Genomic DNA, 23,444 nt, shown 5'->3' with positions numbered 1-23,444 from the left:
ACTCAGAAAACACTAAGCCTGTCAACACCATGACCTTGGACTTCTAGCTTCCAGATTTTGAGAAAATTAATTTTGGTTGTTAAAATCTCCAAATCTGTAATATTTTGTTATGGCAGTCCTAGTAAACTAATACAATGATATCCATGATTTTAAGTTTTTGCCAGTTGAGATGTATAAGTATTTCATCCCAAATGTTTTCACAGATGTTGCATTTTTTTGCCTTCATTCAAAGTACCTGCAACAAATATTTCATAAGAAAAACTTCATCAGCCAAGTTGTCTCTATTTATGATTCTGCATAATTACAGGTCTCTTAAATTTCATTTCATTCCTTTAAAACATAAATTTATCCAATTAAAAATAGGTGCTTCAGCAAATGATTCATCCTACAAACTGAGATCCCAAAATGCAATTACATAATTTCAAAATTAATATTATATGCCATTTGAGAGCTCATTGTTTAATTTGTTCTCTACCTCTTCTGCTTATGAAAGGGTAAATTTCAAGTCCCCTGGTTAATATGTTTCCAGTGACTGAATTTTGGCACCTCGTTTGATATTTTGATTTAAATTTTTCAAAAGTACATGAAACTGTGTTCAGCTCTCTTGATCATCAAAGATATCTCCATTGAAATTGCAATGAAATACTGCTATACACTAACATGGATAAAGTAAAAAAAGACTGACACTACCCAGTGTTGACAACAATGTGGTGCAGTCAGAAGTCTACATTGCTGGATGGGAAGACAGACACTTTGGCAAACAATATGGCTTTACCTTATAAAGTTAAAGATTTGTGACCATACAACTCAGAATTCCTATTCTGGGGATCTACTTAAGGACTACATGTCCAGACAAAACATGTACATGAATGGTTGTAGCGTTATAGGGCAAACTCCGACGTAAAACGGGTTGCCTGACTCTGGGTTCTCACCTGCGTGCTTAAAGGGAACATACTAATGCTGAACTGCAGACATACACAAAAGGTTGATAAAAGGTTTATTTATAAGGGAAGGGGAAATGGGAAATGAATAACTCAGGGAGAAAAAGAGGGAGATAAGTTCTTAAATGCGTCCTACCTGTTTCCACTGACTTGGAATCCCAATGACCCTCCAAGCTGGCAAAAACCTAGCATGCCTCCTGGCCAAGAGGGCGACCCCTGCCACACACATGGCCAGTTAAACACCCAAACCAAGAGCCAGTTGCTTAACTCTGCTCTCAGGTCCTCGCAACCTTCCCTTTGGTGATCTTGGGAATTGTAGTTCCCAGTGTCGTGGGTGTGGAGTCCACAAAGCCTGTATGGAGTTTGCTCAGGACATCCTTTCCCCCCATCAGTAGTAGTGGCATTATTCATAAAAGACCCACACTGAAAACAACCTAATGGTTATCAAAGTAGAGTGGATAAACAAAGTATGATGTGTCCACACCATGAAAAATTACTTAGCAATGAAAAGAACGGAAATATTAAAATATATAACAGGATGGGTGCATCTCATAATCTTATGTTTAGCAAAAGAAGTCAAAGATTTGACAGCCTATTGTTATAGGACGGGGAGAGGGGCAGCCCAAAACCCCGCAAACCTGCCTATTCTAAATGGGTTCTGCCATCCGCCGCATCAACACAAAACATAGGAGACTTTAATGGGAAGGAACTTTAATAAAACTAGGAAACAACACAGGTAAGGCAAAGAGTCTAGTTTCTAAATGAAGCACCCAAAGTTACCCGTCCCCTCGTGGGTAAAACTCCATCCAAATGGGATCGGCCCAGAACAAGGCCCCAAAGCCTGCTACTAGTCTAAAGCATCTTCCAGTGGGGACCCACAGAAAAGGGTCACAAACAACCGGACAAGCCCGGAAGGAAAAGAGCAAAATCAACATCAAGATAAAAGCTGCCATTGTCACCTCCCCACGGGTCTCGCCCACATCTGTGTCACCCAGTCCACGACCAAAAGACAAGCACAATTTCTTCACGTGTCTCTAGGCTCCATGCGCCTCCTCCAGGTCTCCTGGCTCCATCCTGCTTCCTTCCTCAGTCTCTTCTGCTGCTTCTCCTCTTCCTGCTCAGCTCCACCCTCCCTTGGGTGAGGCAGGGAACCTGGAATTTCCTCCTTTCCTGGGGACCACCCTGTTACACTATGAGAAATTATAATGATAAAAAACATACAAATGGTTCCTGGGGGCTAGAGTGAGGGGAGATAATTTAATACAAATGGATATGAGGAAACGTTTTAGGGTGAGGAGATTATTTATTGATTATGGTGGTAAATGATTGCACAAAATTATACCAACTCACCAAACTGGACACCTAAAGTTGGTGTAAATATTACCTGATTAACTGAAAAAGAGGGAAAATTTTCAACTAACTTTGATCTACACACAACCCAAATTTGGAACACTTTCCAAAAAATCCAATATATTGGTTAGAGCACTTATGCTGATTTCTAAATTAGAAATTTCAGGGCTTAAATATTTTTAATATCAGATTGAAGACATGTGAACACCAGCTTTTTGAAGAAGTCTGATCTATGCTTTTAAGATGATAAAACAGGCTGAGAAAAAAAGGAGTCACTTGCCCAAGGAAACAATTAAGTGGTGAGGCTGGGATTCAAATGAGGCCTGAGTTCAGAGCTCACATCCCATCCACTGCTCGCCTTTGACTTCCTAATTGTACTTGACAGTAGTGTTTAACATAGCCTTTGGGGGTCCTTTGTATACTGTGAATTGCAATTAATAATTAACCTCCACTTTAGCCTATTTTAAATGTTGCTTCTTAGCACTTCCTCTCCCACAATCCCGATGTTCTGCCAGGGATTGGAGAAGGGGACCTGTGTGCCCCTCCTCCACACAAGAGTCTGCACTTCAGCCACCCCACAACCTCCTTTGCTATCCATCAGGGGCCACACCCAGGCAAGTGCAGTCCTCCAGGGCGTGTTTGGAAATGTGTGTGTTCTAGGAAGCATTTTGGACCCGCTGGTACTTACTAGGCAGGAGTCAGGGTGCTAAGTTGAGCCATCACCTAGCGCCAAACACAATAGCACTCATCCCAAAACAGGCTAACCTCTAACCTTTAGAGACCCAACTCAATTCATCTCTGCAAGGTTGTCTCCACCCACCCCAGGCCCTTCACGTCTTTCTCTGAGATGACTCCCTGCTGTTGCTACCTCTGCATCTCCTTCATAGCTTTCAACTCTACCTTCTGGGGGTGTTCTCTCTTCTGGGTATGAGAGTGTTGTCATTTTTTTGGAGTCTGTGGGTTTGCAGTGCGGAGTCCTTGGGTTCACTTAGGGAAAGGTTTCACCAGAGTTCCCATTCCAGCGACACAAGGCGAGTTTCCCAGGCAAGTTTCTTCACGAGACAGACATTAGTTATATTTAAAGGGCAGATTTACTAGGGAAGGGATAAAACAGCTAAAGACACTTGCATGGACATAAGCGGGCAGGAAGAGCTGTCCCAGAAGGGACAGGTTTGCTAAGAGAGGCCTGCATGGTTGCAGACAGGTGGCCTTGACAGGTCACAGGCAGGCAGGAAGCTGCTGCCCTGCAGAGGAGAGTTGGTGAAAAGAGGTACCTGCATGGTCACAGGTGGGCAGTTGGATTGCTGCCCCGAGCCAGTGCAGAGACTGAACTGATACAGTCTTCTTCTGTTTGGAAGGGGCTCACTCCTTGTGAGCTGTCAGTTGGTTGTTAATTTTGGATAACTATGTAGAATTTGAAAGGGACCAGAGATTCTACAATGGGTTCAATCTCCATATCTTTGCCTTTGGGAGTCTGTTGGGCTCAATCTCCATATCCTTAGACTGCACCTCGGGATACTGCACAGTTTCCACAACTGTGTGGATGGTTATGCTAATCTCTACTGCACCCACTATTCTTGTCCTCCATCAGAAGCAGATGGAAGGCTCTCTAGCTTCAGAAAGCCAGTCTGCTTTTTCAGTTGGATCCAGCGCTTCAGGGATACAGAGCTTTGCTTGTTCAGTAAGTCACAGAATGATGTACTGAGGCTTTGGTTGGCAGTGTGGTAGAAACTTCTTTCAAGAGTCTAGCTAGAGAGGTATGAACAGGGGGGCTTTCCACAGCACCAGTATAAATGTGTCTGTGACATACGCTTGGCAGAGACCTGGGGACAGATGGGTGGGGGCTTCAACCACGCCTGACCTTTGCCTGGGGCTCCAGGTGGCATAGGAGATGGTCTCCCAAAACCTCCTGTTAGTGCTTAATTCTGCATGGGTAGTCACTGTGATTCATGTACCAGGCCATTAATCCAGCACAAAACCGCTAAATGGGCAGACCAACAAAAACAGGAGGCCCTTCTGAGGGCTGTAAATTACCCCTCATAACAGCTGCATGTACTTGAAAGTGAAGGGTATTCAGGAGTACTGTGGAAAGAACCTGGTACCTCAGTTTCTAACAGAAAGGAAGTTTGATTTAACCATTGCCAAATGGAAGACTCTGGTACAAGAGGCTGGGCTGGCACAGAGATGAATAAAAAACAGTACTTAATCATTCAAGAGTTCAAATACTACAGGGAGTAATTCTGGAAGATGACTTTTCCCTTCCCCTCCCCATTCTAGTCCTTAGAACCAGCTCCTTGGAGACTTCTGGACTTTCTTCTCCTCTCCATACTCTTCCCTCCCCTTGTCTCCCACACACCCCTCTACTGTTGTTGCCAGGATTTTCTCAAGGGTGCTTGGAAGACTTCAATCGCCTCTTAATCCAGTTTCCCTGCTGACTCCTGCCCCATTCTGCCGCAGCCTCCATACCCCAGTAGATGAACTTTTCCCAAAAAAGCAACCTGATCACATTGACCATAAATAGTAAATTTAAATTTGTAAGTTTTGGGGAATGAAATTCTGGGAGGTCACGCAATTACTTTACCTTCATTGTAGAAAACTATTTTGAGATGCCCCAGAGGGGTATTTCCTTAAGTTGGAAGGAGCTGCAACTGGGTGAGCACTTGGTATTAATATCAGGGGATGCCAGCTGCCATGTTAAGATCCACAACTGGTAGAGCTCGAAGGTAATAATGGGGAATGCAGGATAACTTGGGGTGGCACAGATAATAAACCTAATTTTGTGAGACCTGTTAGCACATTTGAGAATGTAAAGTGGCTCTTCAAAAAGATTGAATAGGTTGAGTCTGTAAAGACACTTGGCAAATTTAGTTTTCCCTTGGGTTTTGAAACCATGAGCTTGAAAGGATAGGGTTGGAAGCCATTTTTTCCCTGAGATATGATATTTCATGTTCATTAAGGAAGAAGCAAGGAGAGGAATACTAACTTTCAGTTCTTGAGTATCAATATTAGAGTGTGCAAAAGAATAGGGAAAATAATACAAAGTAGTATTACAGTGCTATGAAACCAACCAGGTCTTCCTTGTCCAGGGACAGCTGACTATGATCTCAGGCCAAATCTAGTCCTTTGCCTGTTTCACAATTAAAGTTTTATTGGAACATAGCCGTGCTAGTTCATTTATATATTAGTCAGTCACTTACGTACTTATGGCTGGGTGTCCATGACATTAGAGAGATGCGTAGTTAGGACAGAGGCTGCATAGCTCTCACTGTCAAAAGTATCTCCATCTGACCCTTGTTGGCTTTAATAAATTGAGGCAAGCAAAAATTAAGTGAGTTTATTAAAGAATCAAGACTCAGGACCCGGAACCGCCTCTGGATAGCTCTGGGAAAGTTGCCCAACTTCTTGAGTCTCACAATGAGAATTTCATACAGTCTGCAAGGAAAACACTTCACATTTTCAAGGACTTTTACAGAAAAAGTCTGGGCAGGTGTCCAGTTAATGTATCTATTTGATGTTGTCTATGCATTGAAGAAAACCAGGAGGGTTTTTAAATGTACCCTATCTATTTAGAGTTTTATCTTCTCGGAACTGGGAGTTTTAACAGTACTCCTTTCAGTCTGTCTTTCTTTGAAGTTACTGATGTGCCAAGAGACAACATTTTTTGTTGTTATTGCATCTTCTTCACAGGACCAGTCCAGCTGTGTCTTAGCTCTTTGGCTTGAGCCCCTTGGTTGAGATCAGGGAGAGAGGTACCCCTTTAACTGTTGATTTTAGTTTACAGAAAAAGCTTGTGAACTCCTGTTTCTCCTTAATCAATAATAACCAGTAGTTTTGAACATATAGAATGTGCTAGATGCTGTGTTTTATGTAATTTTATTTTATTCTCAAAGCTACCCTATAAAATGATTATTATGAGTGGCATTTTATAGATGAGCAAACTGAGATTTAGAGGAACAAGTAACTTGCCCTAGATCAGGAAGCTTCTTAGTGACAAAAGTGAGACTTGAACTGATGTTCCTTATTCCTTTGGCCCAGACAGCTTTGAGCCTGGGGTCCGTGCACATCTGGATGCTCATTTCCATCAGGGCAAATTTCCAGATCCCTTGGAGTGATCAAGGGGCTTGCTTCCTGAACCCCACCCCATAGATGTGCTGGTGAACGTCGATATTGTATTTTTTGGTCATAGCCTCATTGAAGGCAGAATGTCCCTTCTTCTCCCCACCTTTCTTTGGTGGAGCCATTCTGTCAGGTCTAAATGGGAAAGGAAGCTGAAACACTATCATTTGGGCATCAAGAGGTGATGATGGTGGGGGATACAATAATGAGCAAGCACAAATGCAGTTCCTCAGAGATAGTAATTTCTATTTCATAGGATAGTTGTGTAGATTCAATGGACTAATTAAAATCAAGGATCTGGTGCAATTGGTACTGTTTTCATTTACCTTAAATTATAGCTGATCCAAGTGCTTAGTTAGAGCAGCCTGCCTTGGAACTTGTTTTTATTTGCAGAAGACCTCCAGCTTTTCAGGCGGAAGAGTCTTTGTTGGCTCTGATTTCCTACTGCTCCCTCTGGCCTACAGAAGTTCCATCACCATGTCATCTAGCTCAGATAACTCTTTGGTTTTGAACAAATTACTAGAACTATAGGTTTCAGAGTAAAACGAGGAAGAAGTGAGGTGATGCTTTTCCTTACTACCCCTCACTCCCACCCTGTGGCTTCCCCTGCTTAGTGCATTCTGAAAGAGAATGTACATTCTTTCAACATTACTGAACATCTTTTATACAGTGCATAATGTACTAAATGTGGAATATACAAAACCAATGAACTTTAGTCTTTGTCCTTGAGAAACCAAGAATATCCTAAACCCAAATTCTAAGAATGGACCAGGCAGAGTGTTCTTAAATGAGTGCTCAGAATAGTATTTGGTAAATTTATTAATTCAAATGCAACACAGTGTCACATGGGCATAGATTTTTCCTTGATATCTTAAGCATCTGTTAACCAGCTTTCTGCCTTCATTTATATTCGCTTTTACTTCAACTGGACATCTAACATCCTGAGAAGGAACTGTTTCTAAGCCGTAAAGGACTTGGGATGTGTTTTTCAAAAGTATCTTTTTCAGCATTCAAGGAATTTTAAGAAATGGACCATTTGCCTAAGGGCAGATGATTTAAAAGATCTCTCTTGTGATGGCTTCAAATAAGTTGCGATTGGAAAGCTGATGCATGAATATAAGGCATTACTATTCTACACTGATAACTTTCAGAGGAGGAAACTAGTTAAGGGAATATTTTCCTCCCTAACATTTTATCCCTGCTGAAATAAGTCGAAATACCCAATGTTCTTTGTATTCAAAGGTGACACTGGTACCAGCGTGACTGTCAGCTGCTGTCAATCCCTGGCTTTGGGAAGCAATGTCACGGTGCTTTAACTTGCTTTTCAGTTTGCTCAGCATGTCTTTGAAGCATTGCCTCTACTCATCTCTTGCACAGCTCACTATTTCAGCAGGAACTCAACTAAATATTTAAAAGCTAGTGTGCCAGACTCCTCCTGGTTGAGGATTTAAGCCTGTGCTTTTCAAGAAGTGATTCTCAGACAGGCAGTGCCGAGGTCTGGGGGCTTGCTGTATGCATATTCCTGGACCTCAGTTCCAGACCATCCTTTCAGGAACTCTGGGAATGGGAAACCAGGCAACCTGCATTTTAAACAGAAGCCCCTGGTGATTCTGAAGCACTGATGCTTGAGCCCTCCGAGTGGAGAGCTGTCACAGTCACCAGCTCTGTTGGTTGAGCCTTTTGTATTCCTTTATGCACAGGGACATCAGCAAACTGCAGAAATACCCCTAAACAACACAAAGGGCGGGTTCTCCACAGCATTTAAAACTTTCCAGAAAATTCTGTCCCTTAAATCTGTTGCGGTTCATGTTTTGAAAGCATCCTGCTTGCAATCAAGTATAACTTTGTAAATGGCTAATGAGAGCCTGGACAAAAACAGAAGTAAATCAAATAGAAAATATTAACATACCTTGCGAGAAGAGTTGCTAGGACAGCAGGAACAGAATTATAACCTTCCACAGGTAGGGCCCGGCCCTTGGCTGCGACACAGTCAAGAACTCTTTCAGGTGTTTGTTAAGAAACAAAACTAAGAGCAGCAGCTGGGGCTTCCTTCCCAGGCAGCTATGCTCCCAGCCCTGCTTAGGACAGGGCGTTTCTTCCTCTGGCGTCTAGATGCAGGGCAGTGGGCCCTGGGCTCATTGCCATCTGCCTTATTTCTATAACTACACCCATCATTTGTGCCCATTTTTTAAGAACTTTTGACTTTGAAATAATTATAAATTTGTAGTAAATCAAAAAACAATGTACTGGAGTTTCCATATATACCCAACACCCAGTTTCTCAATGGTAACATTTTTTAAAAAAGATTTATTTATTTATGCATACAAGAGCTGGGGTACAGGCCAGATATGCAGGGGGTGAGAGGATTCACCAGAGACAGAGCGGGGAACAAAACAGGCAGACTGACTGAAGTACACTGCTGAGGGGAGCAGCCAGCTAGTCAGGAGAGGTCTGCTGCGCCATGTGGGTTGCTCCCTGGCTGGCCGGGGATCGAACTCGTGCTGCAGAGGCTGTGGACTGCCTCATGGTGCGATATTCAACCCCTTGCGCCACAACATTTTTTATTTTTAATTGAGGTAGTGATGGCTTAAAACACTGCATATGTTTTGGGAGTGCTTGTCACTCAAATGCATGCTGCGATTCTCACCCACTACCGAGCACTAACAACCTCCACCACAGCTCACCAAACCAGCCTCTGTCCTTTCTTCCATACTCTTCCTTCCCACCCTACCACCTCAGCTCTGCAGTCAGTCGCCAAGGGTTTGTTTGGTTTTGTTGTTCCTTTGCTTTGTTTCTTTATATTCTACAGAAACTCATCTGGATTTGTCTTTCTTCTTGTGATTTATTTCTGTTAGCATAAACTCCTCCAGTTCCATCCATAGTGCCGCGAATGGCAAGATTCCATCTTCCTCTTTTTTTTTTGAAGACAAAGTAGTTCATCTATTACTTCTTTTTTTTAAAATATTTTATTTTATATAATTCTTACATCATTTTTCATCTTTGTACAATGTATGCATTTTCATTTTGGTTATGTTCCCCATACAATTGCACCATCTTCCTCTTACAGCTGAGTGGATTCCATTGTGCATGTACACCCTGGCTTCGCTATCCAGTCATCTGCTGTTGGGCAAGTTGGGTAAGTTGTTTCCATAGCTTGGCTATTGGGAATAGTGCTATACAGCATAGCAGTGCAGAGATCTTCTCAAATTAGTGTTTTTTTATATGCTTTGAATAAGACCTTATGAGTGGAGTTGCTGGATCATATTGTAGATCTATTTTTAATATTTTGAGAAATCTTCCTGCTCTTTACCATAGGGGGTAGAACGTCCACATCCCACCAACAGTGTACAAGGGCTCCTTTTGCTCCACACCCTCACCAACACTTGTTGTAGCTGGCCTTTTTTATATGGGCCATCCTCCTGGTGTGAGATGCTGTCTTGTTGTGGTTGGGATTTGTATTTTTCTGCTAACAAGTGACATGAGCCTTCATTCAAGTGCCTGTTGTCCTCTGGATGTCTTCTATGAAGAAGTGTCTATTCAGATATTCTGCTTTCAGTGGTGACATCTTGCACAACTATAGCACAATATCAAAACCAGAAAACTGATGTGGGTCATTGGTACAATTTACAGAGTTCATTCAGATTTTACCAGATTTTTACGTGCTGTGTGTGCGTGTGAGTGTGTATGTGTGTGTACACTCATGCAGTTCTATCACAAGTTGATTAGTGTAGCTACTTTCACAACTAAGCAACAGAACTGTTCCATTAACCGAGACTCCCTGGTGCTATTCTCCACAGCCAGGCCCAGCCCCTTCCACCACCCTCCCTCATCCCTAGCAAAAACTAATCTGTTCTCTGTCTCTATAATTTCCCACAATTATTTTTTAATAGCATTTTAATAGCCTTGAGGCAACCTCTAACCGTGCTGAGCTTCCTGCCTGGATAGTCCAAGTTGTCTCTCAAGGTGCCCATTACTGTTTTTGTTACTGCTCTCGTTACAAAGTTACATAAATTTTTAGTGGTTTGACTATAATCCTAATATTCCTAAAAGCATTATTTTGAATGCACAATTTTGCTAAATGAGTGGTTTCTCAGCAATGTCTGTTCTGTGTGATAGCCGAAGTGTCTGGATAATGACTCCAACATAATAGTTTATTTTTCACCCACAGAAGAGTCCAGGGAAGATGCTCTGTCTGGCAAGCATTTCTCCTGATTGGCCATCATGTTACCTGGACTCCTGTCATGTTGTGATTCTGCCACTTTGAGGGATATTTTTTATATCAATATTTTAAATCAACTGGACTGGGCTACAGGTAGGACATTATTTCCGGGTGTACCTCTGAGAATGTTCCAGAATGAGATTAACATTTTAATCAGTAGGCAGAGTATAGCAGATTGCTGTCCTCAAAGTGGACCTCATCCTATCCCTTGAAAGCCTAAACAAAAGGCTGAGTAAGAATTTTCGCTCTGCCTGAGTGACTTTGAGCTGGACCACCAGTCTTCTGTCACTGAACTGGGTCTGGGACTGGGACTTACACCACTGGCGCTTCTGGTTCTTAGATATTTGGACTCAGAATGGATTATACCATAGGTTCTCCTGGGTCTCCAGCTTGCCAACTGCAAATTTCAGACTTTATAGCTTGCATAATCATGTGAGCCAATTCCCGATAGCAAATATCTTTCTCTCTATACATCCTATTAGTTCTGTTTCTCTGGAGAACCTAGACTAATACAGCCACCCTCTAGAGGCATGACATAGCTGCAGCTGCATCTCTCTAATGGAAGGGGACAGAGAGAATGGAAGAAGCAAAAATACTTCTTCAAGCTTTGATTAGGAAATAGCACACATCACTTTCATTTACGTTCCATTGGCTAGAATTCAGTCACATGACCCTATCTGCCTACATAGTGGTTGAGGAAAGTTGTCTAATCAAAAGAACTTTCTCTTCTTACTTCTAAAAATGGAGGTCTCCTTAGGAAAAAAAGGCTGAGGGGCGGAGTCTGGTTTTGGAGCAAGCAAAAAAAAAAGTAGGTGTGTGACATAAGGATGAGTACAACAATGTGGCTACACAAATTTTATTGAGTGCTACAATTTATTGAGTGTATTTTCCTTGCATATCTTTCATCCCATACAAAGCAGGTATTCTTATTGGCTCCTTTTTATAGATTAGGGAAGTGCAACACAGAGAAATGAAATGTCGAAGATCACAGAGCCAGGAAGCCAGAGTCAGGATCTGAAGCTCTAACTCTTGAAGCCAAGACCCTGGCTTTTCCAACTTGTCTCCTGATTAAATACCAATAAATGGTATTGAAGAAGCCACCTGAAAATAATGAAGAATTGGCCAATGGGAATGTGTTCATCCACTTGGGAATACAGGTCAGGCTTTGGGGGTAGAAGAAGGTCTCCGTGGCTGACATGCTTCTCAGCAGTGAGCTACGGTTTTGACTCAGGTGTATAGATTCACAAACTCCTCTCAGTTCTCCGTAGAATCATTGTCAGGCTCTGAAGAACTGAGCCGTTGATAAAATGATTTCAGACTCACAAAAGGTCAAAAATAAAGTCTAGAATGCTAACTTAGTAGCATCCCGGGAACTAGAGAAATGATAACCAGCCTAGAATGCTAACTTAGTAGCGTCCCAGGAGCTAGAGAAATGATAACCACAGTAGCATAGCTATCAGATGATCAGCATGATCTTTTATCAAAAGGGAAGCTAAGCTAAGATGAGAAGGTAGCACAATATGTTTCTTTCCTGACTCTTTCCAAGTAGGATCTGAGTCCATTGCAGAGGGTGACTATTTTTTAAGCAATACAGTCACCAAAGAGGTATGGTGAGTCATTCCTGATTAAAAAGCTGAATCTGCCAAATCGAATGGAAGACTCATATTGAGTCATCAGAGCTCCATCTCTCTGGGGGCAATACTGGAGAATTTCTTTTCTTTCAGCCTCTCCATTTTTAGATACTCCATAAGAACATCAGTATTGACTGAGCTTCACTTTTTTGGCTTGAGAGTTTGGAGTCTGCTCTATTCTGATTCTTCCCACTCTGGTTATTCCCTTTCCAGGATCCTAGCTGCAGTCTGGGCAGCTGTCACCAGCTTAGGCTTAGTTATATAAAGATGGGGTGATTGATTGGGCTTTCTGCAGATGTGAATAACTCAGAAAAAGTAATATTACCAGGTGAAGTGAATGATGTTTTAAACTTTTTTAACCACTTGTAAAAAGTGTGGTATATAATTGAGACTGTGAAGAGAAGAAATGCAAGCATCTAGTGATGCAGTCCTGCATTGCTGCAGGAAACACAGTGACTCTAGAGGGGGCTTGAGGTATTGATGATATCACTGATAGGGGTTCTAGAACTTCGAATTTCCAGAGATGACTTGGGCTTCCAGAGATGACCCCAAAATACTGCAGAACTGACCCACTAGGGGAGCTACCACCTCTGAGGCCATTGGTAGGGTTACTGGGCGCAGGAATCCACTGGTGAGACTGTGCTCATGATACCAGGAAGCCACACTGCCTCCAAACAGCCAGGAGGTTGGAGAATGAACTCCAAAAGGCAAAAAAACCCTCATGTCTCCATTGTGTTGCTTGTTAATGACAATGTACAGTGAAAAGAAGCAGGAAATATCCTCCATCTTCCAAGTCTAGGCAAGTACATCCAATTGACCAGACCTAATTTGTTTTCAGAGTATTGCTTGAGAGGGAGTGTGGAGAATGCAGTTTGTAATTATCTAGATTCTGGTGAGACCCAAGTTGAGGAGGCTGAGTGAACCAATCTACGCTCTTCATACCCAAGGCAAGTGACTTACTCCCATGACTGACTTACAACCATGGTCTTGAGTAGCTGTAAGAGCAGAAATTATGGTCTCAATTTGCTGAGTGTTTGCTCTGTGTCATGTTGAGTCCTTCACATCCATCATTGTCTTCCTCTAAGCTATTGTGTCCCTTTCACAGGGGAGAAGCTGGGGCCTAGAGAGTCTGGAGTTGCACAAACTTACACTGGAGGAAGGAAAGGAGGCAGGCTCTGCGTTCCACCTGCCCGATTCCATAGCGCACCCTCCCCACCACCCCTTGACCACTTCCCATCATCAGAGCTCCTCCACTCGCCATCACTCTAAGTCAAAGGCCAGCAGAGTGCTTCCTTGATCTCTTTCAAGCGTCACCCAGGCCCAGGCTCTGAGACTGTTCACAAACTCCTGACACGTCTTCTGCGGCTTTTCTCTTGCTCCTACTTTTACAGGGAATTATAACAATCTCTGCAGTTTTTGTGCTGGAGGACACTTTATCTACCTCTCCCTCTGGAGAGAGAATTTCTTTACTCATCTCAGGGAAGGTCTTAAATTACCTTCTGCTACATCCATTCATATTTATTTTTATTTCATCTCTTACCATTAGAAATAGATAGATGAGGGCCTCCCCGGTGGCGCAGTGGTTGAGCGCTGGGTTGCGAAGCTGCCTGCAGCCTCTGCAGCACTGGTTCGATCCCCGGCTGCTCCCCGGCCACCGGAGGAGGGTCCCACATGGCGCGCAGACCTCTCCTGCCGCCCGCTGCTCCCCTCAGCAGTGTACTTCGGTCCTTCTGCCTGCTGTGTTCCCCGCTCTGGCTCTGGTGAATTCTCTTACCCTCCCGCGCTTCTGACTGTACCCAGTGCTTGTATAAATAAATAAATAAATCTTAAAAAAAAAAAAAAAAGAAATAGACAGATGAATGCGACATCATGCGTGCTGAATTCTGAGTCTCTGCAAAGTGTAATTACTACATTTTTTTTTTCTAATCACAGGAGACTTCTCTGAGCAACCTAGTTACTGATTCTACTACTCCCTCACTTCCTCCTTCCAACTGCTCTTTGAAGCTTGGCACTGGTATGGAAGTTATTTTGCCTCAAATTGCTTAAGAGGCCGCATTAATGAGGTTGATGACAGCCAGATCCTGTGATGCCTCTTAAGAGACTGTCATTTCCCCTACCCCAAACATTATAGAACATATGTGAGTGGAATGGAAAAGTGTCCTGTTCATTATTCATCTATTTACACCTGCCATTGGAAAATATCTCCTCAATATGAAACACCCTCATCACATGGGGTATTTCCTCTGTCCTATTTCCTCTGTCCACATCTGTGTTTATTCAACCAACACCAAATGACAAGCAATCTTTAGAACTCAACTTATTTATTCATTTAAAAATGCTTGTGAATGCGGGCCTCCCCGGTGGCGCAGCGGTTGAGCGCTGAGCTGCGAAGCTGCCCGCAGCCTCTGCAGCACCTGTTCGATCCCCGGCCGCCGGCGAGGGTCCCACATGGCGTGCAGACCTCTCCTGCTGCACCCGCTGCTCCCCTCAGCAGTGTACTTTGTACTTCATCAGTCTGCCTGTTCTGCTCCCCGCTCTGGCTCTGGTGAATTCTCTCACCCTCCCGCACTTCTGACTGTACCCAGTGCTTGTATAAATAAATAAATAAATAAATCTTTAAAAAAAAAATGCTTGTGAATGATTGTGACATTCCAGGTCTTGTGCTAAGTGCTAGGAAGAATAGGTATATAAATAGCATTCCTGTCTTCCAGAAGCTTTCAATCCAGACATTACACAATTAACTCATAAAAATTCTATATATAAACATAGAATTTAATTTATTTACTTCAAACTAGGTTCGTGGTTTGAATAAGATAATTAAGGAGAACGTCTCACATATACACGGAAGGGAAAGTGGGCGTCAGACATCCAAACAGGAGTGGGGAGATCATGTAAGACGGCAAGGACAACATGCTATTGCCTTTGAGGAATGGTGCCACCTCACCTGACTTCTCTGAGGCTTAGCTTCTTCAGTTATAAAGGGGGTGACGATACCCCACTTACTAGAGTTGCTAGAAGGGTGGAATTAGCTCCTGCAGGTAAAGGTCTCAGAACAGTGTCTGACACATAGACTCAGAGCTAGCTCTTAATGTGGATCGAGGGGACCAGATACTTTAGAATTGTCTTTATACCACGTCGTACCCATTCTTACAGTAGGATTTGGATCTTCAAGGCAAACCCAAAACAGACCCAACCCCATAATGGATAAATTCAAAATAAACTCTATCACCTAATGGACTAATAAGAGAAAGTTGTTTTACTAAGTATTTCATAGGAAGGTGGAGGCTGTGGATTTTTTCAGAGTATACAGCACCCCCCACCCCAAAGTACCCTTGAGAACCCCAGACCTACTCTCTTCTCTTGGTCACTTGCTGTGTATCTTCCTCCCACCACCCCCACCCCCATGCCCTCTGCCACTTAGAATTTTCCTGGCCTCTGGACCTGGAGTGCTCTTCCCACCCTTTTCTTTGCCCCGATAGAAATCACTATTGTTTTTGCTAATCCTCTCTTACCTGTTTCCCCAATTTCTGGTCTTTATTATTTTTCCCCATCTATTTCCTTTGGGTTTCTTTTCTTTTCTTTTCTGTTCTTTCACTAACTCTTGAGACAAAATCTTAGCTCAAATTGTCTAGCCTTTATTCTTTTCTGTTATATGCTTTTAAAGTCATACGCTCCCCCTGAGGCACACTTTTAGCAACTTCCCATGAGTCTTTTTTTTTTTTTAAAGATTTATTTATTTATGCATATAAGAGCTGGGGTACAGGCCAGAGACATGGGGATGAGAAGATTAACCAGAGACAGAGTGGGAAAGAGAACAGGCAGACTGACTGAAACACAAGCTGGGGGGAGCAGTCGGCGAGACAGGAGAGGTCTGTTTTGCCATGTGGGTTGCTCCCTGGCCGGCCAGGAATTGAACTCATGCTGCAGAGGCTTCAGATTCTTCATAGTGCGGGGCTTAACCCCTTGCACCACCAGGGAGACCCTGAAAGAGTCTTTTTTTAAGATTGATTTATTTATGCATGCAAGAACTGGGGTACAGGTCAGAGGTATGGGGGCGGTCTGAGAAGATTCACCAGAGACAGAGTGGGGAGCAGAACAGGCAGATTGACTGAAATACGCTACTGAGGGGAGCAGCAGGCAAGTCAGGAGAGGTATGCTGCGCCATGTGGGTCAGCTCCCTGGCCGGGGATCCAACTCATGCTGCAGTGGCTGCGGATCTCTTCATAGTGCTAACGCTTGCGCCACCATAAGGCCCCCCTCCCATAAGTCTTCATATGTGGTATTGTCATTCAATTCAAAAAACTTCCTAATTTCTATTGTAATATTTTCTTTGCTGTATGGAATACTTAGAATAGTGATTAATTTCCAGTTAAACCTTGTTTTCGTTATTGATTCTTAGCTTAGTTGCATTGTGTTAAAAGGTGTACTCTGAATGATTTCATTGTTTTGAAATTTATTCTGACTTATTTTATGATCAAGGATATCATCAATTCTAAATGTTCCGTGTGAGTTTGAAAAGAATGTGTGCGCTGCTGTTGTTGAGTGCAGGCCTCTGTGAGTGTACATTAAGTTAAATTTACTAAACAGAGTACTTTTGTTGTAGAGCAGCCCCGATACAAAACGGGGTGCCTGACTGTGGGTCCTCACCCGCGCGCTTAAAAGGACTTATCAATGCTCTACTGCAGGCACACGTGAAAGGTTAATAAAAGGTTTATTTACAAGGGAAAGGGAAATGAGGAAATCTGGGCGCCAAACTGTTGTAGAGCAGCCCCGATACAAAACGGGGTGCCTGACTGTGGGTCCTCACCCGCGCGCTTAAAAGGACTTATCAATGCTCTACTGCAGGCACACGTGAAAGGTTAATAAAAGGTTTATTTACAAGGGAAAGGGAAATGAGGAAATGTACAGCTCTGGGAGAAAAGTGGGAGACAAAGTTTTAAATGAGTCCTACCCGATCCGCCGATCAGGAATCCCAAAATGGCGCTCTGAGAGCTGGCCGCCAGCCAGGAGTGGTGAAGCCAGGAGGCGAGCGATCGCGAGCCAGAGAGCGAGCAAGGCCCACGTGTTTGGTTTTTATATCCAACCTGGCTGCCCAACTCCACCCTCAGGTCCCAGCCACCCTCCCCTTGGTGGTGATGGGATTTGTCTTTCCCAATGTCCTGATGGCTTTAGTCTGGAGTGGGGGTGGAGTCCACAAAGCCTGTATGAGATTATCTCAGGACATCCTTTCCCCCTAACACTTTTACATCTTTATTAATTTTTTACGTTAACTTATTCAATCAGTTCCTCAAAGGAATTTTATTATATCACAGTATAACTGTAAATTTGTCTATTTTCCCCTTTGTCAGTTTTGACTACATATTTTGAAACTAAGTTATCAGAGGTATATAAATTTAGAATTATTATATCTTTTCTGTTGAATTGAATCTTTTATTATTATTAAGTATTCCTCTTTATGTTTACTAATGTGATTTGTTTTAATGTCTATTTTGTTTAATATTAACAGTCTATGTCATTTTTCTTTTTATTAGTATTTCAGTGTTACAACTTTTCCCATTCTACTTTCAACCTTCCAATAGCCTTTTATTTTAAATGTGTTCCCAGTAAATCATTATCTTGTAAAAGGAATATTTAGCTCACTTATTTTTAATGTGATTTCTATGTTTCCTGCCCGTTTTATTTCATTTTCCCTCTTTCCTGCCTTATTTTGAACGGATTAGTTTTTATTATTCTACTTTCCCCTATGTTAGACTAAAATATACTTTTTCTTAATACCGGATGGTCTCACTCATAGCAGGGATCTAGAAAACTTAAATAAGGGACCAGGAAAATGAATAACTATAAGAAAGTGAAAATCAAAATCAACAAAAAACTATGAACCAGAGACACTTTTTGGGGGGTGGGTGGCGGGAGGGGAGGGATTGGGGTCAAAATGGGGGGGTTGCAATTAAAAAAATGAAAAATATATATATACTTTTTCTTAACTAATCCATCATTTGTTACCCTAGAGATAGCAAAATAAACTACAGATTTGCAAAAATCTAGTATCAGTTGGTACTCTGAGCTTTTTGAAACAATGCACTTTTGGAACAGCATTTCCCAAACTTTAAAGTACATATGCGTCACTGCTGCACCTCCCCCTGCAGTGACCTTTAGGGCTAACCGTCCCTAGGTCCGGCTGGGCAACCAGCGCGCAGGGGGAGAACAGCAAAACCCTACATACCTGCTGCACCTCCCCCTGCAGTGACCTTTAGGAATGACTTTCACCATGGTCCCTAGGTTCGGCTGGGCAACCAGCGCGCAGGGGGGGAACAGCATAACACCCTGAAGCAGAGGAAGTACAGCGGAAGTTCCCTGAAAAGACAGAAGCTTATCAAAAGATAACGACCACCAGGAACCACTACAAGAATGCTAAAAATCTTATCCCTTCTTTTTAGAACTACAAAGTTTAATCCCTTATTGTCTTTCTAAACTTCCTTCTTTCTTCTATAAAAGTCATTGCTTGTGGGGCCTCCCTGGTGGCGCAGCGGTTGAGCGCTGGGTTGCGAAGCTCCCCGCGACCTCCACGGCGCTGGTTCAATCCCCGGCTGCTCCCCGGCCACCGGAGGAGGGTCCCACATGGCGCGCAGACCTCTCCTGCCGCCCGCTGCTCCCCTCAGCAGTGTGCTTCGGTCCTTCTGCCTGCTCTGCTCCCCGCTCTGGCTCTGGTGAATTCTCTCACCCTCCCGCGCTTCTGACTGTACCCAGTGCATGTATAAACAAACAAACAAATAAATAAATAAATAAAATACGTGCCTCTTTAAAAAAAAAAAAAAAGTCATTGCTTGTTATGTAGATCACCTCCCTGATGGTGATAGACTGAGCCCATGAGCAAGCTGATTTCATTGATATTCATTGTCCCTGTGCTTTTGGAAAACATATATATATTGGTCACAAACTCAAAGAAAATTACACTCAGATTTTCACTCTTGAAGTGTGTCTGTTTGTCATTTCTTTCACCGATGCCCTGACCACCCTGCACGCTTCTCTCAACCCTGAGGTGGCCTCATCGTCTACTGCTGTGCTGGTCCGGGCAGGTGGCGCCCGAACGTGGGGCCCCGACATTTCATTTCATTTCATTGAGTCTTCCACCCAAAGAAGAGGTGAGTAACGAAGAGATCGTGTTGGGTAAGCTATCTCCCTTCTTGTGTGTGAGTGTAAATGTGATTCCCTTAAAATACCCTCTTTTAAACAGTCAGGGATAGGATCCTCACTGGTACGTCCGGATGGTCCGCGGCACGTCACAAAGGACAATATTAAAATAGAAATTCTGATTCCATGTCTGGGGAGAGACCCAAGATTCTGCCTTATAGTAAGATCCATGGGCTACTCTGATTACAAAGTCCTCAGAACACTTTAACTCACTTTGCTCTATTAATTCCTCCCTACTTAAATGCTAATTATGTACTTTAATTCTCTCTATATTTAATCCTCTCAACACATTATTGTAGTTTCTTTATATAGTTTTTTTTTTTAATATGTGTACCCATATATGGAGATAAAGGGAAAAAAAGGAGTTGTTCTTGATACAAGGCTGTAAGGAAAACCTTACATAGCTGGGTACATATCTGGATTTCAATTAGTCTTCTCTAGCTGGCTAGTATTTGGCCTGTTGCCCCACTAATGCTGTTGAATTCAAATTAAAAAATACTCAGGTTCTGATCAATAGATTATAATAATCAATTCTATTTCAGGGAGAGAGTGACCCTAGCAAGCCAGAGGTTGATTTGTTAAGGTCATTTGTTCATGTAATTGCAAGTAGAACATAATTGGCTATAATTCTCTATGGTCTTGTTTAATGATATTAGAATTGTTCAGAGATTTTTATCATGGATGACATATCAAGTAATCAATAAGACTGAAGGAGGTGACTGCTATTTGGGATAACCTAAGAATGGCACTGGAATAAATACGTTCTGACCTTATAATTACATCAAAGAGGATGAAAAGGGACAAAGCCAGGGATCTATATAAAACAACAAGAAGAATAATTACAAGTTAACAGACAAAAACAAAACAGGAATAAGGCATGTTTCCTGGTCCAACGTTTTGGGAAAGAGCTATCTACCATTTGAGCTCATCTGCTTGTTGTAAACATTTTGGGTGGGCCGTCAACTGCTTTACTGCTTAACTACTTCTAGACCTTTGAGAAATTTTCAGCTTGAGTTCTTTTATTAGATTAGTCTTCCACTTTTATTGAATTCTATATTGCCTCTTCAGCTGATCCTACTTATTACCTCTATAGTTACACTGTTGTAATTGTAATTAACAAATACAATAAGGTCCCTTCTAATGAGATTTTAAAAAAAATCTGTGATATTGTTATAGAGCAACCCCGATATTAAACGGGTTCCTGGCTGTGGGTCCTCACCCGCGCGCTTTAAAGGGACTTATGAATACTCTACTACAGACACACGCAAAAGGGTTAATAAAAGGTTTATTTACAAGAGAAGAAGAAATAAGGAAAATGTACAACTCAGGGAGAAAATAGGGAAATAAAGTCTTTAATGCGTCCTACCCGATCCGACGACCTGGAAACCCAAAGTCACTCTCAGAGCTGGCCGGACGCTCCGAGCTGGCCGAGAGCCCAAAAATGGAGAGAGCGCCCCCAAAGCCCACGTGTCTGCCTTTTGTATCCACCTGGCTGCTTAACCCCACCCTCAGGTCCCAGCCACCTTCCCTTTGGTGGTAATGGGATTTGGAGTTCCCAGTGTCTTTGGCTTTGACCTGGGGTGGGGGTGGAGTCCACAAAGCCTATATGGAATTTGCTTTGGGACATCCTTTTTTTCCCCCTAACAATATCTCTTCCAATAGATAAAATCTCCTTGTCAAGGATCATAAAGAAGTATTGAGGGCCTCCCCTGGTGGCGCAGCAGTTGAGAGCTGGGCTGCGAAGCTGCCCGCAGCCTCTGCAGCACCGGTTCGACCCCTGGCCACCGGCGAGGGCCCCACATGGCGCACAGACCTCTCTTGCGGCCTGCTGCTCCCCTCAGCAGTGTACTTCAGTCCTTCTACCTGTTCTGTTCCCTGCTCTGGCTCTGGTGAATTCTCTCACCCTCCTGCGCTTCTGACTGTACCCAGTGTTTGTATAAATAAATAAGTAAATAAATAAATCTTTAAAAAAAAAAAGAAGTATCGAGGGGAGCTCCCTGTTGGCCTAGGGTTAAGTCTCAGTGCTATCATCACTGCAGCCTGAGCTTGATCCTCAGCCAGGGAGCTAACCCACATATGGTACAACAGACCTCTCTTGTCTTGCCTTCCCCTTATCAGTGTATTTCAGTAAATCCACCTGTTCTATTCTGTCTCTGGTGAATGCTCTCACCCCCTGCACCTCTGGCCTACACTACAGTTCTATGCAAAAAAAAAAAAAAAATGTTGTGGAAATAATCACCTAATGATCTTGGTGATAGGACTGGGTATAGTATATGGGTCCTTGTAATATTTTGCCATATCTGTGTGCAGTAGGACACAGTCTATTATTGAAGGTGAAATCCTAAATGCATAGGCTTTTCACTACCAACTCATATTGTGAAAAGTAATGTGTGCCAAAGGGAAGAGACTGTAAGACCAGAAAGGCTAGGGGGAGTAGGATGACCTTTGACCAAGGGAGGGTCAAAAAATTGGCCAAGGATCTCTGAGAGTTTTATTGATTTAATTTTAAGCATGCCACTGGCTATTTCGATCATTCCAGAAAACTGTGGGTGAGAAGGACAATGTAGTTTTGGAGTAAGGGGTAGTGCTTTACCAAGTTCTTCTATTATGGTTCCCATAAATGTGTGCTTTGGTCACTTGTGATGAAATTGCTATACCCTAGATTAAAAAGACAGAATGAAGCAGTTCTTTTAATAACTATAAGGGCTATAATTTTTTTTTTTTTTTTTTAATAGAGGCATGCTTTATTTATTTGTTTGCTGGTTTGTTTGTTTTGTTTATACATGCACTGGGTACAGTCAGAAGAGCGGGAGGGTGAGAGAATTCACCAGAGGCAGAGCGGGGAGCAGAGCAGGCAGAAGGACCGAAGTACACTGCTGAGGGGAGCAGTGGGCGGCAGGAGAGGTCTGCACGCCATGTGGGACCCTCCTCTGGTGGCCGGGGAGCAGCCGGGGATCGAACTGGCGCCGCAGAGGCCGCGGGCAGCTTCGCAACCCAGTGCTCAACCGCTGCGCCACCGGGGAGGCCCAGGGCTATAATTTTTTAACGAGGAAATGCTGCAACTCATCTTGCAAACACACATACAATAACTAAAACATTTAAAAAAAATCCATCTGAAGTTGTTCAAAAGGCTTAGCAGACTTTGGTTCCAGGCCAGGTCACACTTTTATAATTTTTCCAGGATTGTGTTATTGACAGGTGCCACAAGCCCTAAATATAACCTCATCTGTCTTTTTAAAGTTTTCCAACCAATTTGATTTTAAGAGAGGGGTTAATTTTTTTTTTTGTACTCTCTGGGTTATTCAAAAGACTTATCACACATGTGTGTGCTTACTATAAGGAAGATGCTGAGCAAAGATGAGGGGTTTAATGTAGTGAGAGTAGTGCCAGTATCTATCAGGAGCTGATAAAATTGGCATCTATATTGATTCAAAGTGAATACCTACCTAAGGGTAGGTCAGGCTATCAGGAGCATTTTCTTTCTTCAGAGAACCCTCACTGATCAGAATTGAGGGATTTTCTTTGTCCTGAGTTTTCTTCTGTACAATGGGAAATTCTGTTTTTCATTATTCCTTCTGTTGACAATTTCTACGGAGTTCTTGTCAAAAATGGTCTCTTGGGAAGTGGGCCACCTAGCTGTTTGATCTGCAAGGTCAGTGTTTATTTTGTACCCTGTTTCATTTTTACTTTTCAAAATGTTCTGACAGGTGTTTTACTTCAGGCGCATGGGCTATTTTCCATCTAATTTCTACTTTTGAATTAGGCTTCCGGTTTAAGGTTTAATTCCTTTGATGAAGTGAGATAAAATAAGGCCACTTTAATGCTCCTAAATATTGTCAGAGCTATTTTCCAGTTTATCATGAAAATCTCCTATGTTTTTATCTTTTTTCCTGTTTACTACTGTTGAGTTATGTTCAAATTGTTTTTGTTTTTTTTTTTTTGAAATGTTTGGGGATACTACTTTTAGGAGACTTATCTAGCATGTCATGCCTTTTT

The 23,444-nt window shown here is 42.7% G+C and overlaps 1 long non-coding RNA gene across 4 annotated transcripts in view; it reads left to right on the top strand.

Moving 5' to 3' along the window:
* LOC119260293 (uncharacterized) overlaps positions 1 to 13,199 on the top strand; it is a 34,341-nt gene extending 21,142 nt beyond the window's left edge. For all 4 annotated transcript variants that reach the window (XR_005128733.2, XR_005128734.2, XR_008549376.1 and 1 more), the window contains 4 exons: positions 9,475 to 9,543; positions 10,576 to 10,719; positions 11,573 to 11,783; positions 13,096 to 13,199. This is a non-coding gene — a long non-coding RNA (uncharacterized LOC119260293). The remainder of the gene's footprint in view (positions 1 to 9,474; positions 9,544 to 10,575; positions 10,720 to 11,572; positions 11,784 to 13,095) is intronic.
* The last annotated feature ends 10,245 nt before the right edge of the window (positions 13,200 to 23,444 follow it).

This window comes from Talpa occidentalis, unplaced genomic scaffold (assembly GCF_014898055.3).
Source record: "Talpa occidentalis isolate TD23 unplaced genomic scaffold, MPIMG_talOcc4v2.1 talOcc4.6, whole genome shotgun sequence".
Lineage (NCBI taxonomy): Eukaryota > Metazoa > Chordata > Mammalia > Eulipotyphla > Talpidae > Talpa > Talpa occidentalis.
This window is presented reverse-complemented; position numbering and strand designations above follow the sequence as displayed.